Source organism: Ovis aries, chromosome 3 (assembly GCF_016772045.2).
Source record: "Ovis aries strain OAR_USU_Benz2616 breed Rambouillet chromosome 3, ARS-UI_Ramb_v3.0, whole genome shotgun sequence".
Taxonomy (NCBI): Eukaryota; Metazoa; Chordata; class Mammalia; order Artiodactyla; family Bovidae; genus Ovis; species Ovis aries.
Window position 1 is genome coordinate 190,025,067 of NC_056056.1, and position 19,267 is coordinate 190,044,333.

A 19,267-nucleotide genomic window follows, 5' to 3' on the forward strand; every position below is an offset into this window, starting at 1 on the left:
TTAACATTATCAGTCATGTTTTGTGTTAGCTACTAGGCTATGTTAAGGGCTCTGGGTATTCAGTTGTTATTGCATTATTGTTATGTAACTGACAGCTTTATTCAGCTAATTTATATACATCCCTCATTCAAAGTATGCTATTTAATGGTTTTTAGTATGTTCATAGAGTTGTGCAACAATCCTAACCATTAATTTTAGAACATTTTAATCCTTCTCGAAAGAATCTTCACACCCCTTAGCTATAATGTCTTTCCTCCTCAGCCCAAGGCAAGCACTAACCTAGCTTCTGTGTCTATAGATATATGGTGAACATTTGTGTACAAGTTTTGGGGTTAACATATGTTTCATTCTCTTAGGCTTTTACACTGAGTGGAATTGCTGGGTCTAATTGCAACTCTATGTTTAACTTTTTGAGCAACTGCCAAACTGTTTTCCAAAGTAGCTGTACCATTTTACATTCCTGCCAAATGTTTGAGAATTCTGATTTGTCTACATTCTCACCAACACTTACTGTCTTTTTGATAATAGCCTTTCTAGACAAGTGGTATTGATTGGCAGTTCCCTAATGACTATGTCAAGCATCATTTAAAATGTTTATTGGCCACTTGTGTATATTCTTTAGGGAAACGCCTGTTCAGATCCTCTCCCAGTTTTTTAATGAGTTTTTAAAATCTTTTTATTATTGAGTTGTAAGGATTTTTTCACATAGTCTAGATAGTCCCTTGTCAGATGGATGATTTGCAGATATTTCGTGCCATTCTATGGATTTTATCATTTTCTTGGTAATGCCCTTTGTTGTACACAAGTTTTTAAGTTTATTGATTTCCCATTTGTTTCTTCTCTTGTTGCTCATATTTTTTTGTCCTAGCTAATAATTTGTTTCCAAGTTCAAAGTCATGCAGATTTACTCTTTTGTTTTCTTTCGAGAGTGTGATAGTTTTAGCTCTTAACGTTTAGATTTTTGGTCAGTTTGAACTAATTTTTGTACATGGTGTGAAGTAGGGGTCCAGCTGCATGCACATGTCCAGTTGTCCCATTACCATCTGTTGAAAAGATTATTCTTTCCTTTATTGAATGGTTTTGTTGTTTAGTCGCTAAGTCGTGTCGACTCTTTGGCAACCCTGTCCATGGGATTTCCCAGGCAAAAATACTGGAGTGGGCTGCTGTTTCCTCTCCAAGGGATCTCCCTGACCCTGGTATCAAACCTGAGTCTCTTGCATTGGTAGGCAGATTCTTTACCACTGAGATAACAGGGAAGCGCTTGAATGGTTTTAGCACCCTGTAAAAAGTCAATTGATCATAAATGTGAGAGTGTATTTCTGGACTTTCAATTCTATTATTGATCTATTATATATTCATCCTATGCCAGTAGCATACTGCCTGGACCACTGTGGCTTTATGATAAGTTTTTAAAATCAGGAAGTATGAGTCCTTCAACTTCATTCATCTTATATTAATAAAAGATTTTTTGGCTATTCTGGGTCCTTTGGGTTTCCAAATGAATTTTAGGATCAGCATGTCAATTTCTACAAAGAAGTCTGGCAAGATTCTGATACAGATTTCACTAAATTTATAGATCAGTTACAGAAGTAAAGCCATTTTAACAGTGTTAAGTCTTCCAATCTAAAAACATAAAATGTCTTTCTATTTATCGTTCAGTTCAGTTCAGTCACTCAGTCGTGTCCCCATGAACCACAGCACGCCAGGCCTCCCTACCCACCACCAACTCCCAGAGACCATCCAAACCCATGTCCATTGAGTCAGTGATGCCATCCAACCATCTCATCCTCTGTCGTCCCCTTCTCCTGCCCTCAATCTTTCCCAGCACAGGGTCTTTTCAAATGAGTTAGCTCTTCGCATAAGGTGGCCAAAGTATTGGAGTTTCAGCTTCAAGATCAGTCCCTCCAGTGAACACCCAGGGCTGATTGATCTCTTTTAGGATGGACTGGCTTGACATCCTTGCAGTCCAAGGACTCTCAAGAGTCTTCTCCAACATTACAGTTCAAAAGCATCAATTCTTTGGCACTCAGCCTTCTTTACTGTCCAACTATCACATCCAAACATGACCACTGGTAAAACGATACTTTTGACTATACAGACCTTTGTAGGCAAAGTAATGTCTCTGCTTTTTAATATACTATCTAGGTTTACCATAGCTTTTCTTCCAAGGAACAAGCATCTTTTAATTTCATGGCTGCAATCACCATCTGCAGTGATTTTGGAGCCCCCAAAAATAAAGTCTCTTACTGTTCTCATTGTTTCCCCATCTATTTGCCATGAAGTGATGAGAACAGATGCCATGATCTTAGTTTTCTGAATGTTGAGTTATAAGTCAGCTTTTCACTCTCTTCTTTCACTTTCATCAAGAGGCTCTTTAGTTCCTTTTTGCTTTCTGCCATAAGGGTGGTGTCATCTGCATATCTGAGGTTATTGATATTTCTCCCAGCAATCTTGATTCCAGCTTGTGTTTCTTCCAGTCCAGCATTTCTCATGATGTACTCTGCATATAAGTTAAATAAGCAGGGTGACAATATACAGCCTTGACATACTCTTTTCCCAGTTTGGAATCAGTCCGTTGTTCCATGCCCAGGTCTAACTGTTGCTTCTTGACCTGCATACAGATTTCTCAAGAGGCAGGTCAGGTGGTCTGGTATTCCCATCTCTTTCAGAATCTTCCGCAGTTTATTGTGATTCACATAGTCAAAGGCTTTGGCATTGTCAATGAAGCAGAAATAGATGTTTTTCTGGAACTCTCTTGCTTTTTCAGTGATCCAGCGGATGTTGACAATTTGATCTTGGTTCCTCTGCCTTTTCTAAAACCAGCTTGAACATCTGGAGGTTCAAGGTTCACATATTGCTGAAGCCTGGCTTGGAGAATTTTGAGCATTACTTTACTAGCGTGTGAAATGAGTGCAATTGTGTGGTAGTTTCAGCATTCTTTGACTTTGCCTTTCTTTGGGATTGGAATGAAAACTCACATTTTCCAATCCTGTGGCCACTGCTGAGTTTTCCAAATTTGTTGGCATATTGAGTGCAGCACTTTCACAGCACCATCTTTCAGGATTTGAAACAGCTCAACTGGAATTCCATGACGTCCACTAGCTTTGTTCGTAGTGATGCTTCCTAAGGCCCACTTGACTTCACATTCCAGGATGTCTGGCTCTAGGTGAGTGTGAGTGATCACACCGTTGTGATTATCTGGGTTGTGAAGATCTTTTTTGTACAATTCTTCTGTGTATTCTTGCCACCTCTTCTTAATATCTTCTGCTTCTGTTAGGTCCCTACCATTTCTGTCGTTTATCGAGCCCATCTTTGCATGAAATGTTCCCTTGGTATCTCTAATTTTCTTGAAGAGATCTCTAGTCTTTCCCATTCTATTGTTTTCCTCTATTTCTTTGCATTGATTGCTGAAGAAGGCTTTTTGGTCTCTCCTTGCTGTTCTTTGGAAATCTGCATTCAAATGGGTATATCTTTCCTTTGCATTTCACTTCTCTTCTTTTCGCAGCTATTTGTAATGCCTCCTCAGACAGCCATTTTTCTTTTTTGCATTTCTTTTTCTTGGATGATCTTGATTACTGTCTCCTGTACAATGTCAAGAACCTCCATCCATAGTTCATCAAGCACTCTATCAGATCTAGTCCCTTAAATCTATTTCTCACTTCCACTGTATAGTCATAAGGGATTTGATTTAAGTCATACCTGAATGGTCTGGTGGTTTTCCCTACTTTCTTCAATTTAAGTCTGAATTTGGCAATATGGAGTTCATGATCTGAGCCACAGTCAGCTCCCGGTCTTGTTTTTGCTGACTGTATAGAGCTTCTCCACACTGCAAAGAATTCTTTGGCTGCAAAGAATATTCTCAGTCTGATTTTGGTGTTGACCATCTGGTGATGTCCATGTGTAGAGTCTTCTCTTGTGTTGTTGAAAGAGGGTGTTTGCTATTATCAGTGCATTCTCTTGGCAGAACTCTATTAGCTTTTACCCTGCCTCATTCTGTACTCCAAGGCCAAATTTGCCTATTACTCCAGGTGTTTCTTGACTTCTTACTTTTGCATTTCAGTCCCCTATAATGAAAAGGACATCTTTTTCTGGTGTTAGTTCTAGAAGGTTTTGTAGGTCTTCATAGAACTATTCAACTTCAGCTTCTTCAGCTTTACTGGTCGGGGCATAGACTTACTTGGATTACTGTGATATTGAATGGTTTGCCTTGGAAACTAACAGAGATCATTCTGTCATTTTTGAGATTGCATCCAAATACTGCATTTTGGACTCTTTTGTTGACTATGATGGCTACTCCATTTCTTCTAAGGGACTCCTGCCCATAAAAGTAGATATAACGGTCCTCTGAGTTAAATTCACCCATTCCAGTCCATTTTAGTTTGCTGATTCCTAGAATGTCGACGTTCACTCTTGCCATCTCCTGTTTGACCACTTCCAATTTGCCTTGATTCCTGGACCTTACATTCCAGGTTCCTATGCAATATTGCTCTTTACAGCATTGGACCTTGCTTCTATCACCAGTCACATCCACAACTGGGTATTGTTTTTGCTTTGGCTCCATCCCTTCATTCTTTCTGGAGTTATTTCTCCACTGACCTCCAGTAGCATATTGGGCACCTACTGACCGGGGGAGTTCCTCTTTCAGTATCCTATCATTTTGCCTTTTCATACTGTTCGTGGAGTTCTCAAGGCAAGAATACTGAAGTGGTTTGCCATTGCCTTCTCCAGTGGACCACATTCTGTCAGACCTCTCCACCATGACCCGCCCGTCTTGGGTAGCCCCACGGGCATGGCTTAGTTTCACTGAGTTAGACAAGGCTGTGTTCCTAGTGTGATTAGATTGACTAGTTTCTGTGATTATGGTTTCAGTGTGGAAGCAACAGTGAGAACTGGACGTGGAACAACAGACTGGTTCCAAATAGGAAAAGGAGTATGTCAAGGCTGTATATTGTCACCCTCCTTATTTAACTTATATGCAGAGTACATCATGAGAAACGCTGGGCTCGAAGAAGCACAAGCTGGAATCAAGATTGCCAGGAGAAATATCAAGAACCTCAGATATGCAGATGACACCACCCTTATGGCAGAAAGTGAAGAGGAATTAAAAAGCATCTTGATGAAAGTTAAAGAGGAGAGTGAAAAAGTTGGCTTAAAGCTCAACATTCAGAAAACGAAGATCATGGCATCTGGTCCCATCACTTCATGGGAAATAGATGGGGAAACAGTGGAAACAGTGTCAGACTTTATGTTGGGGGGCTCCAAAATCACTGCAGATAGTGACTGTAAGCCATGAAATTAAAAGACGCTTGCTCCTTGGAAAGAAAGTTATGACCACCTAGATAGCATGTTGAAAAGCAGAGACATTACTTTGCGAACAAAGGTCCATCTAGTCGAAGCTATGGTTTTTCCAGTAGTCATGTATGGATGTGAGAGTTGGACTGTGAAGAAAGCTGAGCACCGAAGAATTGATGCTTTTGAACTGTGGTTTTGGAGAAGACTCTTGAGAGTCCGTTGGACTGCAAGGAGATCCAACCAGTGCATTCTGAAGGAGATCAGCCCTGGGATTTTTTTGGAGGGAATGATGCTAAAGCTGAAACTCCAGTACTTTGGCCACCTGATGGGAAGAGTTGACTCACTGGAAAAGCCTCTGATGCTGGGAGGGATTGTGGGCAGGAGGAGAAGGGGACGACAGAGGATGAGATGGCTGGATGGCATCACTGACTCAATGGACATGAGTCTGAGTGAACTGCGGGAGTTGGTGATGGACAGGGAGGCCTGGCGTGCTGTGATTCATGGGGTCTCAAGAGTCGGACACGACTGAGGGACTGAAATGAACTGAACTGATCTGAACCTGATAGTTACATGGTTGGTTCCCCTGGCATCAGCCCTCATCCTTAGATGGGATCCAAAAGTCACCTAATTAACATAACAAAAACCGTTGATCACTGTCGTCACTTAGGCAGGCAATTCCAAGGGTTTTAGAAGCCAATTCTAATGATGCTGATGATATGGCTGCTGTTAATGTACTAGGGATAAATTAGAGGGCCAGGACTGCTTTTTCTTAGTCAAAACAGGAACTATTTTTAACCCCTAAAACATCTAGTTTTAAAAATCTGAATCCATTTCCAATGGTGGCATCTCTTTTGCTGATGAAGTGTGAGGAGCAATTAGGTAGTCTGTTGGTTAGTCAACTGTCAAGATTGGTAGCATAATCATAGGTATTTTCACAAGATCTTCTTATTCCTCAGTAAGGAAACATTTCACACTTCTTGGGTATGGGTCCCATGCTACCAGGGGTTTTATATTTTCACATGGACAGGGAGGGATAGAAGCAGAATAGGGAAAGAGGTTTTCAGATATAAGAATAAATATATTTTCTAACCTAGATTTAACTCTTTTAACATCAATTATTTCTATCCATCAATTTTCCATGTTAGAAAGTAAATTCCTAGGGTAATATTAAAAGAGTTTAATCAAAAGAGTTTGGAACAATTAATTTTTTCTATTAAATTTCATGACTTAGAGGTATTCAACATTTCTTTATCTCAGAATCACCTTTCCTAGTTCTAACAGGTTCAGAGGGCCAGAGAAATAAAACAACTATGATTACATCACCAGTCTTGACAGTTGGTTTATCAGCTGCACTAACTAGTTGCTCCTCGTATTTCATCAGCAAAAGAGATATCTCCCTTGAAAATGGATTAAGGGAACTTCCCTGGTGGGCCAGTGGTTAAGATTTTGCCTTCCAATGCAGGGGGCGCAGGTTCCATCCCTGGTTGGTGAATGGAGAGCCCATATACTGCACAGCACAGCCAAAAAATAAAAATAAATGAAATAACAGTAAGAATAATAAAATAATTTTTTAAAAGAAAATGGATTCAGATGTTTTAAAACCAGATGCTTTAGGGCTAAAACAATAGTAATTTCTGTTTTGGTGAGGAAAAAACATTGGGCCTTTAATTTATCTCGGTTGTTAAGTGTTAGTCACTTAGTCATGTCTGACTCTTTGCCACCCCATGGACTGTAGCCCGCCAGGCTCCTCTGTCCATGGGATTCTCAAGGCAAGAATATTGGAGTGGGTTGCCATTTCCTTCTCCAGGGGATCTTCCTGACCCGAGAATCGAACCTATGGATGATGAACTGTACCTATTCTATACCATATATATGGATATCCAAATATGTGTATGCATATACATATGTATCGGGTTTCTCTGGTGCCTCAAATGGTAAGGAACCTGCCTGCAATAGGGAGACCCGGATGTGATCCCTGGGTGGGGAAGATCTCCCAGAAGAGGGAAAGATTACCCATTCCATGGGGATCATGAAGAGTTGGACATAACTGAGTGACTAACGCTTTCACTTCACTTTCATGCACATGTATATTTTTAACTTCATAGACAATTCACAGCCTAAAGAGGAGACACTTTGAAACTAAGACATATCATTGTTGCTTCTTTAAGAGAAAAATTTATTTTAGATTTATGGTTTGAGCCAACTCATATGTCACATAATTTATAAATACCAAACATACTCAAAAACAAAGTTTGGCTTATTTGGATATTTCATTGAGCTAATAAGCCTAAGGGTAGATCTTGATTGACTTATAGGTGAGTTTGATTAGCAAATATTTCTGAGACGAATCTTCAAAGAGCATTTGTATTACTTTGCTCTAGTGAATTCCAAGATTTCATGCTGTCATATAGTAACAGGCTGCACATAAAAACCTTAGTACTGACTCGGCAAATGACAGCTGGGGGAACTGCCCAGTATCGGTGCATAGTCTGAATTGGCTCTAGTCTACACCAATGGTGGTGAGTCTTCATTAGAATATTAAAAAACTTTCTCATTTACATGGTTTTGCATTAAACCGATTCACATACACATGGAATACATTGTATGATCAGTATCTCAAGTCACACTGAAAGCATATCCTATTTGTATTTGGTGACCAATCCTCATGAGCTTCCCCCACCAAAAAAACTATAGAGTTGAGTAGTTTGTTTGGGGCATAGTCTCACCTACCAGAGTGTCACTGCTTTCCTAACCATGACACATCTAAGTCCCCAAACTAAATCTGCTTGCCCAAAGGCACTACTGTAGCATTTCGCTCAAACCTGCCCTTCCATGTGCCGGGACCACTTTGCCTCCTCCTCTCTGGTGGCATTTAAACTCTCATTTAAGGAAACATCATGTTTTAGGAATTTAGGTTTGTCCACAGTAGCGTAAAAGTGATCAGCTGCTCTTCCCAGTCTGTGTGTGTATGTGTATACGTGTACACACATACAAAGGTGCTCTGTGATGTAAAATGCTTGCACGGATAACCTGCTTCCTGTTTTGCTCTGTGAGGTGGGAAAGGAAGACAAGCAAGCAGGTGTGTAATCAGGAAGGTGAGCAGTGCAAGAAGCCTCTCAGGAAGTGAAGCTGAGGCACTAGCAGGTAGAAGGAGTCAGCCCACTGGGGCTAGAGAATGGGTTCTCGCCATCTGCTCTCTAATCCCAGGTAGTCTCCTACACGGGCTCCATTTAGACAGGATGGGGAGACCAGCACGGACCCTCAAATGCCCTACACTCTTAGGATCTATTTTCTGAATGCAAGGGTCCTTCCTGACGGGTCTCTGGAAGAGAAGCAACTGGTCCCAGTCAAAAGGTCAAAGAAAAAGAGGTTTATTTTTACTTTCTATCTCCCTCATCCAGTTTTTTACAGACCTTCTCAATACATATTGGAAACAATGTATTACCTCAATTCTTAGATGATTTTTTTTTTCACAATTCAACACCTCTGAAACTGAGATGCATCCTATGATCAATGGCAATTTACAGGATTGATGTTGCCTGAATTGAATTTCTTATATGAGCATGTATTTCCACTAGGGTCACTACGGACCTGAGACCACTTTAAATTAGATTATCTCCCTGAGTTGTTTGCAACACATTGGTGGTGTGAATACAGATCTCATACCTATGTGAGTAAAAGTTATTGTTCAGAATCTCAGGGAAGAGTTTTCTTTTCTTTCTCCTACCAGGGCTGAGGTTGAAAAATGAAATTGTCCCTTGGGGACTCTGACTTTATGCCAGGGTCTCTTATGAGATTCCCTATCTTAGACTTTTTTCTTGGTAGTCGATAAAATAATGGCTTATCTTATAGCCAAAAGAATTTAAGAAATTTCATAGTGGAATTAAAAATGCTTGTCTCCAGGGAGAAGCATTTCTTCCCAGTTTCTTACTTGAATTGAAAATTGAAATTGGTTGTCTCCAGGGACAAGCATTCTTCCCAGTTTCTTACTTCTGAGCAGCAACACTGCCTTCTTCAGGTCTTCACTTGTCTTTCAAAGCCTTCCAGGCCTCTCCAAAAGAGCCAGGTAATCACCCTCCAGATGAATGATTCACTGTGCAATTTGTGGATATAGTGGGATTTGTTCATTTGTAATTTCATCAAGATATAATTTTTGAGTAAATATTGTATAATGCTATAATTACCACTGTGGTGAATTTGTTCATTTGCTTTTGTGAATATTTATAAGATTATCTATTCTCTGCACTGGAGAAGGAAAAAAGATGCTCAAGAAATGGCCCCTGACTTAAGGGAGCTTTGAGTTTGCTATGATTGGATAAGGGATGTGCTAAATAACTGTAATGTAACATAATGTAGAAAGTGATAATACTAGGGGAAAGGAATGGAAAAGCTATCCCATGATATTCAGGAGAGAAAGAAATCATTTCTAGTCAGAGAGAATCAAATAATACTTTACAGGTGATATGAATTATAATATTAAGGGGGAAAGTAATAAGGATTATCTTTTAAAATGCTTTGTGCACTTAGTCACTCAGTCGTGTCGACTCTTTGTGACCCCATGCACTTTAGCCCTCCAGGCTCCTCTGGCCGTGGGATTCTCCAGGCAAGGATACTAGAGTGAGTTGCCAAGCCCTCCTCTTTGCCATGCCTCCTCCTCCTTTAGTTACACTATTTTATATAATCCTCTATGAAATCAGTGTAAATTTCATTTTACAGCTGAGAAAACTAGTTTTGAAAACTGAGTAGCGTTTTAGAGGCATAAGCCTTGTTGTTGGGCTTCCCTGGTGGCTCAGAGGTTAAAGTATCTGCCTGGAATGCAGGAGACCGGGGTTCGATCCCTGGGTTGGGAAGATCCCCTGGAGAAGGAAATGGCAACCCACTCCAGTACTCTTGCCTGGAGAATCCCATGGAGGGAGGAGCCTGGTAGGCTACAGTCCATGGGGTCGCAAAGAGCCGGACACAACTGAGCGACTTCACACACACAAGCCTTGTTGGGAAGGCTGGTGCTTATCAGTGGGAATAGTCGGAACAAAGGCAAGGATGTGGGAAAGCCAGGGGCACATGCACAGATACTACACAGATCATCGGAAGCCTAAAGGCAAGTGATAAGAGAGATAAAACCGAATGCTTTGTTTTAGCTAGATAATCAAGGAATCAATGAGAGTTGTCATGGAGATAGAATAAAATAGCCTGGTAGATGGTTTCCTGAAGTTCTAACAAAGGAGGAAAGTGAAAGCAAAGTCACTCAGTCGTGTCCAACTCTGTGACCCCATGGGCTGTAGCCCACCAGGCTCCTCCATCGATGGGATTCTCCAGGCAAGAATACTGGAGTGGGTTGCCATTTCCTTCTCCAGGAGATCTTCCTGACCCAGGGATTGAACCTGGGTCTCCTGCATTGTAGGCAGACGCTTTACCATCTGAGTCACCAGGGAAGTCCCTAACAATGGAGGAATAGTTGTCACAGATGAGGCAGTGATTCGGGGATTGCTTGTCTAGGAGAAAGTAATACTAGAAGAAATAGAGAGCACAAGAGAATATGGGACAGTAAGGTACTGTCCTAATGAGCTTAATTATAAGTATCCCAATACTGTCTCTGCCAGCAGAGTAAGAGTTTAGGAGAAAGGGCCAAGCAATTGTAGGATGTAATCAATGGTAAGGCTAGTGCCCATGGAGGGATACTCTTAGACCAGAGTGCTTCAAACTCAAACATGGTTCAGTGAGGTACCATGATATATGAAAAGTGATCCTCATACATGGACCTTGGTGACTCATGAAGTACGGGGAGACTCATTCTCATCAAGGAAGACATTTCAGTCCCCAATGAGAGAGACTTGAGAGCAAATCTGAACCACAAGGAAAAGGACTGATTTATGCTAAAGGGGGCTTCTCTAGTAGCTCAGCTGGTAAAAAAAATCTGCCTGTAATGCAGGAAGCCCTGGTTTAATTCCTGGATCAGGAAGATCCCTTGGAGAAGGGATAGGCTGCCCACTCCAGTATTCTTGGGATTCCCTGGTGGCTCAGATGGCAAAGAATCCGCCTGCAATGTGGGGAGACCTGGGTTCGATCCCTGGGTTGGGAAGATCCCCTGGAGGACGGCATGGCAACCCACTTCAGTGTTCTTGCCTGGAGAATCCTCATGGACAGAGGAGCCTGGTGGGCTACAGTCCATGGGGTCATAAAGGGTCAAACATGACTGAGAGATTGAGCACAGCACAGCCAGTTCTGCCCCCACTGCTAGTTACCAGTTTCTTAGGGTATGAAGTTGACTTTTAATCCCCATTCTATCACTAGACAAACTGGTATAAAAATTAGGCATCAGAGACTTAGGTGGAAGGATCAGCCTAAGAGTCTTCTGGCTGGAGCTTTGTGGTCTTTCAGTGGAAGATTGAAATGTTATGCTCTCCACCTCTCTGCTGCTGCTGCTGCTGCTAAGTCACTTCAGTTGTGTCCGACTCTGTGCAAACCCCATAGACGGCAGCCCACCAGGCTCCCCTGTCCCTGGGATTCTCCAGGCAAGAACACTGGAGTGGGTTGCCATTTCCTTCTCCAATGCATGAAAGTGAAAAGTGAAAGGGCAGTCGCTCAATTGTGTCCGAACCTCAGCGACCCCATGGACTGCAGCCCACCAGGCTCCTCTGTCCATGGGATTTTCCAGGCAAGAGTACTGGAGTGGCTCCACCTCTCTAGGGATCTGTTAATTTCTTTTTTTTTTTTTTTAGTTTTATTTTTTTATTTAATTTTTTTAATTTTTTTAATTTTTTTAATTTTAAAATCTTTAATTCTTACATGCGTTCCCAAACATGAACCCCCCCCCCCCACCTCCCTCCCCATAACATCTCTCTGGGTCATCCCCATGCACCAGCCCCAAGCATGCTGTATCCTGCATCAGGCATAGACTGGCGATTTGATTCTTACATGATAGTATACATGTTAGAATGCCATTCTCCCAAATCATCCCACCCTCTCCCTCTCCCTCTGAGTCCAAAAGTCCGTTATACACATCTGTGTCTTTTTTGCTGTCTTGCAAAGGGATCTGTTAATTTCAAAGCACCCTGACATCAGGCATAAAGAAGTCAAAGGATTACATTACTTCCAGTCCATGTTTGTTTACAGAGAAGGTGACTGATATCTACTGCCAGCCTGAGTTCTCATTTATTCTAAATATATGTATGTATATTTATTTTTGATTACGCTGTGTTTGGGTGTTTGTTGCTGTGCATGGGCCTTCTCTAGTTGTGGAGGGGGGATACTCTCTAGTCAAGGTGTGCACTTCTCGTGGTGGCTTGTCTTGTTGAAGAGTGTGGACTCTGGGCGCATGGCTTCAGTAGCTGTGGCTCCCAGGCTCCAGAGTCCAGGCTTGGCAATTGAGGCACTTGGACTTAGTTGCCCCATGGCATGTGGGATATTCCCAGACTAGGGATCAAACCAGTGTCCCCTGCAATGCAAGGCAGATTCTTAACCACTGGATCACTAGGGAAGCCCTCATTAATTCTAGAACAATTACGGGTCAGGTCAGGAAACAACAGTTAGAACTGGACATGGAACAACAGACTGGTTCCAAATAGGAAAAGGAGTGTGTCAAGGCTGTATATTGTCACCCCGCTTATTTAACTTATATGCAGAGTACATCATGAGAAATGCTGGACTGGAAAAAGCACAAGGTGGAATCAAGATTACCGGGAGAAATATCAATAACCTCAGATATGCAGATGACACCACCCTTATGGCAGAAAGTGAAGAGAAACTCAAAAGCGTCTTGATGAAAGTGAAAGAGGAGAGTGAAAAAGTTGGCTTAAAGCTCAACATTCAGAAAACGAAGATCATGGCATCTGGTCCCATCACTTCATGGGAAATAGATGGGGAAACAGTGGAAACAGTGTCAGACTTATTTTTCTGGGCTCCAAAATCACTGCAGATGGTGATTGCAGCCATGAAATTTAAAGACTCTTACTCCTTGGAAGAAAAGTTATGACCAACCTAGATAGTATATTAAAAAGCAGAGACATTACTTTGCTGACTAAGGTCCATCTAGTCAAGGCTATGGTTTTTCCAGTAGTCATGTATGGATGTGAGAGTTGGACTGTGAAGAAGGCTGAGCGCCAAAGAATTGATGCTTTTGAACTGTGGTGTTGGAGAAGACTCTTGAGAGTCCCTTGGACTGCAAGGAGATCCAACCAGTCCATTCTGAAGGAGATCAGCCCTGGGATTTCTTTGGAAGGAATGATGCTAAAGCTGAAACTCCAGTACTTTGGCCACCTGATGGGAAGAGTTGACTCATTGGAAAAGACTCTGATGCTGGGAGGGATTGTGGGCAGGAGGAGAAGGGGACGAAAGAGGATGAGATGGCTGGATGGCATCACGGACTTGATGGACATGAGTCTGAGTGAACTCCGGGAGTTGGTGATGGACAGGGAGGCCTGGCGTGCTGCAATTCATGGGGCTGCAAAGAGTTGGACAAGACTGAGCGACTGAACTGAACTGAACTGAACTGTACTGAATAGGGTTGGAAAAATTTGAAACCATCAGTAGGCAGTTGAAATTGCTCGATTAGTTTAAGAGGAGAGCATAAACAAGAGGTTTTAAAGTCATGAAGATACAATGTGTGTGTGCTCGGTCATGTCCAGCTCTTTGAAACTCCCTGCACTGTCGCTTGCCAGGATCCTCTGTCTGTGTAATTTTTCCAGGCGAGAATACTGGAGCAGGTTGCCATTTCCTCCTCCAGGGGATCTTCCCGACCCAGGGATTGAACCTGAGCCTTTTGCATCTTCTGCATTGGCAGGCAGATTCTTTACCACTGCACTACCTGGGAGGCCCCTAAATAGATACAATGGTTGCAAGTTTTTTTGTTTTTGTTTTTGTTTTAAGTGAAATTGTTGAAGGAAATAGGAAAGGGAAAAAGCAAACAGACGGAAGATCCAAGGACTGACACAAAGGGATCCTCTGAAGGTGGAGAAAAAGAGGAGGAAGGGGAGCTGGACCAGAATTTGGAGGGAAGGAGGGCGGGAGAGAATGACAGATGTCACACAGAAACAGAGAAGGAATAAAACCATCAGATGGTCTACCAGGAGGTTGTTGTGACCCCTAAGAGCAAGCATGACTTATGCGTGAGTGAACAAATCATACCACAGTGGATGTAACATGAGTGAGCAGTAAGGAAATGAAAGCAATATAGTTTTTTCCCCTCAAAGGTTCTTGCTGTGGAAGGAAGGAGGGAAAGAGAGGCAGGGAAGGAACTCTGAGCACAGAAACTCAGAGTTGAGAGACGTTTTTCTTTTTGATTTTCAAATCTTTGAAGTGTTGTGTTTGAAAAGAATTTTCTCTAATCTTCAGTGTCTTATTGCTTCTATTTTAGGCTGTGGGATTAGAGTCAGAGGGTCCTGGATTCAGTTTATGCTGCTGTGTACTAGCTTTATCTTTTCCGTGGAGCATAAGGTGTATGATTTTGACATGTTACTTAATCTTACTTATTTCACATGCAGATGAACATGTGCATTACGCTTTGTTTACTTTGTGATTCTTCTTCCCAGGAGAAGGTCTGATTAAATCAGTTGTCATCATTCAATGAAGCACAACACTTCTGCAGAGAACAGTTCACCAAGACGTTCTCAGAGGTGCTGCTAATCTATGTGCACAAGGTTGTTACAAGATAAATGATTATGAGTCTAGAATAGTAATACCGCCTTATACATGCATTTTTCTTTAAATATTTACAAAGAATTTTTACAGGCATTTTTCTAATTAAATTTGCATAACACACTCTCTGAAAGCAGAAAGAGTGAAGTAGCTAAAAAAAACAGAAAGAAAAACTAGATAATGAGGCCAAATAAAAATTGCCAAGCAGCAAAATAAATTGATTCTCACCTTGAATTTGTCATGGAACCTATAAGCTATAGAACCAGTTCTTTTGTCTCAGCACAATACCAAAGGGAATATTTCTTTTGTTGACTCCAATATATATTGTAAAGAGTTGAGCCAAAAGACATACAAATATTTTATTTAAACAATATGAGAATCAGGATTTAGTAAGGGCTGCCCAGGTACTTTGGACTAATTCTCCTACTGAAAACAAATAGAAAAGCTGGGGAATTGTAATAGAACTAAAGACACCAAAATGCTATCAAGTCAGTCAAGCATTGTGTTTCCAAGATCCAGAAGAATGAAAAAGGCCCAGAAGGATAACTAATCTGTAAAGTCAGATTTGCCCTAAATTTGTCAGGTCATTTTAGGAAGAATTGGTTGAGAGAATAAACAGAGAATTTACAGATTTATGGATACAGAGGACAAAAGTTGGAGTTCAAGGCCCAACAAAGAGAATAACTAGTAACATCTCCCTCCAGATTCTTGTTGGAACCTTGAAAGTCCAACCTGGGAGTAAGAATTAACCAGACAGAGACGGGCCTTCACTGAAACAGAAACCCAGCTCCAAACTGTCCTAAGTCCTAACTGAATTAAGTTAATAGGGACTTTCTGTGTCCCCAGCCATCAATTAGATATTCTCTAAAGGAATATATCATCTTAGGTCTAAATTAGATCTATAATTTTTTTCATAAACTATAATTGTTAATCAAGAGTACTCAGAAATAAGAGAAAACAAGACAGGTGCCTAACACTAAGAAATAATAGATAAGGAACTTACACTACTCAATAGGAAAAGATATATAAGGTTTTTAGTTATTTGCTGACTTGTGTCTGACTCTTTTGTGACCCTATGGACTGTAGATCACCAGGCTCCTCCATCCATGGGGTTTTCCGAGCAAGAATACTGGAGTGGGTTGCCGTTTCCTTCCCTGGTGGTTCAGACAGTAAAGAGTCTGCCTGCAATGCAGGAGAGTTGGGTTCAATCCCTGGGTCAGGAAGATCATCTGGTGAAAGAAATGGTTACCCACTCCAGTATTCTTGTCTGGAGAATCCCATGAACAGAGGAGCCTGGCGGGCTATAGTCCATTGGGTCACAAAGAGGTGGACACAACAGAATGACTAACACTTTCACTTTTTCTTTCTCCAATACACACACACACATACACACATATAGATATAATCTAGTAAAAAAAAAAAAAAAAGAGGGGTGGGCAAAAGACCTGAATAAACATTTTCCCAAAGAAGACATACAGATGACCAATAGGTATGTGAAAAGATGCTCAACATCACTAATCCCTCGGAGAAATACAAATCAAAACCACAATGAGACAGCACTTCACACCTGGAGATGGTTTTTGTCAAGAAGACAAGCAATAACAAGTGTTAGTGAAGATGCTGGGGAAAGGGAATCCTTTCACACTGTTGGTAGGAATGTAAAATAGAGTCAAAATCTGCAAAAGATAATGATGAATCTTCACTGTCTGTAATTTTTATAACTAGGAAAAAATTAGTGAGGATAAAAATAACACAATTCTTGCTGATACTTTAATTGAGACATATAAAACCCTATACTCAACAAATTCAGAATATGCACTTTTTTTCAAAAGCAATAAAAAAACTTTACAAAAATGGACCATATGCTTGCCATGAGGTAATAAAATTTCAAATAAATTATTCAAAGTATGAACTCTGGCCACAGAGGGATTTAATTAAAACTTACTAACAAAAAATAACTTGAAAATCTTTATATGTTTGGAAATTAAGCAACAGCTATCTAAAAAATTATGTAAATTCAAAAATATATATTTAAATAAATGATAACGAAAATACTGAATAGTAACATTTATGGAATAAAGTTCTGCCTATATTAGAAAATAAAAATATGATGTAATTGTCTAACTATCCATCTCAAGTATTCACAAAAATAATAGAAAACTAAACCCAAGGCAAATTTTAAAATGTATAATAAAGAAAATCAAAAGCCAGTGATTGGTTCTTTAAAAAGACTGAGCAAATTAATGAGGGGAAAAATATATAGACGAGCCAAATAACCAGTGTTAGTAACAAAAAGGAGATAACATCATGGATTCCACCAACATCAAAGAGACTATAGGAAAACACAGCTTACCAGAAATCAATGAAGAAGAAATAGAAAATATAATCAGCCCTATAACTATTACTACCCAGTAAGTAAAGTCCAGAATCAAAATATTTCATTAATAAATTCTACACAGGACATAAGGAAATCATAATGCCAATCCTGAGCAATGGAAAAAGAGAAAACATTTACCAACTTGTGTTAAGAGACCAACATAACCTTTCTCTTCTTTTTTTGGACAAGGTAAGGGCTATGATTCCCTGTGTTGTACAATGTATTATTGATGCTTACTTATTTTATACATAGTAGTTTTTAATCTTTTAACCCCTCTTTCCCACTGGTAACCACTAGTTTGTTTTCTAAATCAGTGAGCCTGTTTCTGTTTTGCTACATACATTCATTTGTATAATTTTTTTAGATTCCACATATAGGTAATATTGTATCCCAACTCAGGGATCAAACCCAGGTCTCCTGCATTGCACACAGACTTCTGCATTGCAGGTAGATTCTTTACTGACTGAGCTATGAGGGAAGCTTATTTATGGCTGAGTAATATTCGTGTGTGTGTGTGTGTGTGTGTGTGTGTGTGTGTTTCTCTCTCTCTCTATATATATATATGCATATATATATGTATATGTATATATATATATATATATATATATATATATATATATATATATATATATATATAACACATCTTCTTTATCCATTCTTGGACACTTGAGTTACTTCCATATATTGGCTATTGTAAATAGTGCTGCTGGGAACATTGGAATGCACGTATTCTTACAAATCAGTGTTTTCATCTTTTCCAGATACATACCCAGGAGTGGAATTGCTGGATCATCTGATAGTTCTATTTTTAGTTTTTTGAGAACCCTCCATACGGTTTTCCACAGTGACTGAACCAATGTACATTCCCCACCAACAGTGTACAGGTGTTCCCTTTTCCCCCACATCCTTCCCAACATTTGTTATCTGTAGACTTTTTAATGATAGTTTTTCTTATAGATGCAATACAATAGCTCATTGTTGATTTGATTTGCGTCTCTCTAGTAATTAGCAATATTGAGCATCTTTTCATGTACCTGTTAGCCACCCGTATGTATTCTTTGGAAAAAAATATCTATTCAGATCTTCTGCCCATTTTTACTGGGTTATTTGTTTTTTGATTTTGAGTTGTATGAGCTGTTTATATATTTTTGTATATTAACATTTTTTTCATTGTCATTTGCAAATATTTTCTCCCATTCTATAGGCTGTATTTTCATTTTGTTTATGGTTTCTTTTGCTGAGTAAAAGTTTAAAGTTTAATTAAGTTCTATTTGTTTATTTTTGCTTTTATTTCAGAGACCAGCATAACCTTCATACCAAAACCTGACAAGACTATTACCAGAAAGGAAGATTGCAGGTAATCCATTCTTTCCAGATTGATCCCTATAGTCAGTGCAACCGCAAACAAAATTTAAGCTAGTATTTTTACAATTGACAAAGTGAAAGTGAAAGTCGTTCAGTTGTGTCCGACTCTTTGTGACTCCCTGGACTATATAGTCCATGGGATTGTCCAGGCCAGAATACTGGAGTGGGGAGCCTTTCTCTTCTCCAGGGCATCTTCCCAACCCAGGGATCAAACCCAGGTCTCCCGCATTGCAGGCGGATTCTTTACAAGCTGAGCCACAAAGGAAACCCATAATTGACAAGATTATTCTAAAACTTCACATGGAAATCAAAGAATCTAGAATGGTCATGATACTATTAAATTTTTTTGAAAGACCTGTATACAATACTGGTGCTTCACAAGTGGCTCAGTGGTAAAGAATTTGCCTGCTGATGCAGGAGATGAGGGAAGATCCCCTGGAGAAGGAAATGGTAACCCACTCCAGTATTCTTTCCTAGGATATCCCACGGACAGAGGAGCTTGGTGGGCTACAGTCCATGGGGGTCTCAAAGAGTAGGACACAACTTAGCAACTAAAACAACAACACAAAGTATGCTACAAAGTTACCTTAATTAAGACAG

At 40.3% G+C, this 19,267-nt stretch overlaps 1 protein-coding gene across 11 annotated transcripts in view; it reads left to right on the forward strand.

Annotated features, from left to right (window-relative positions):
- The window catches only part of LMNTD1 (lamin tail domain containing 1), a 507,654-nt gene that overhangs the window by 414,999 nt on the left and 73,388 nt on the right, over positions 1-19,267 (forward strand). For 10 of the 11 annotated variants that reach the window (XM_060413306.1, XM_060413303.1, XM_060413304.1 and 7 more), the window contains one exon: positions 18,599-18,659. The gene's annotated coding sequence lies outside the window, so the exon portion shown is untranslated. Of the gene's footprint in view, positions 1-13,798; positions 14,928-18,598; positions 18,660-19,267 lie in introns of those variants that run through there. The other variant, XM_042247380.2, reaches the window with a different exon arrangement.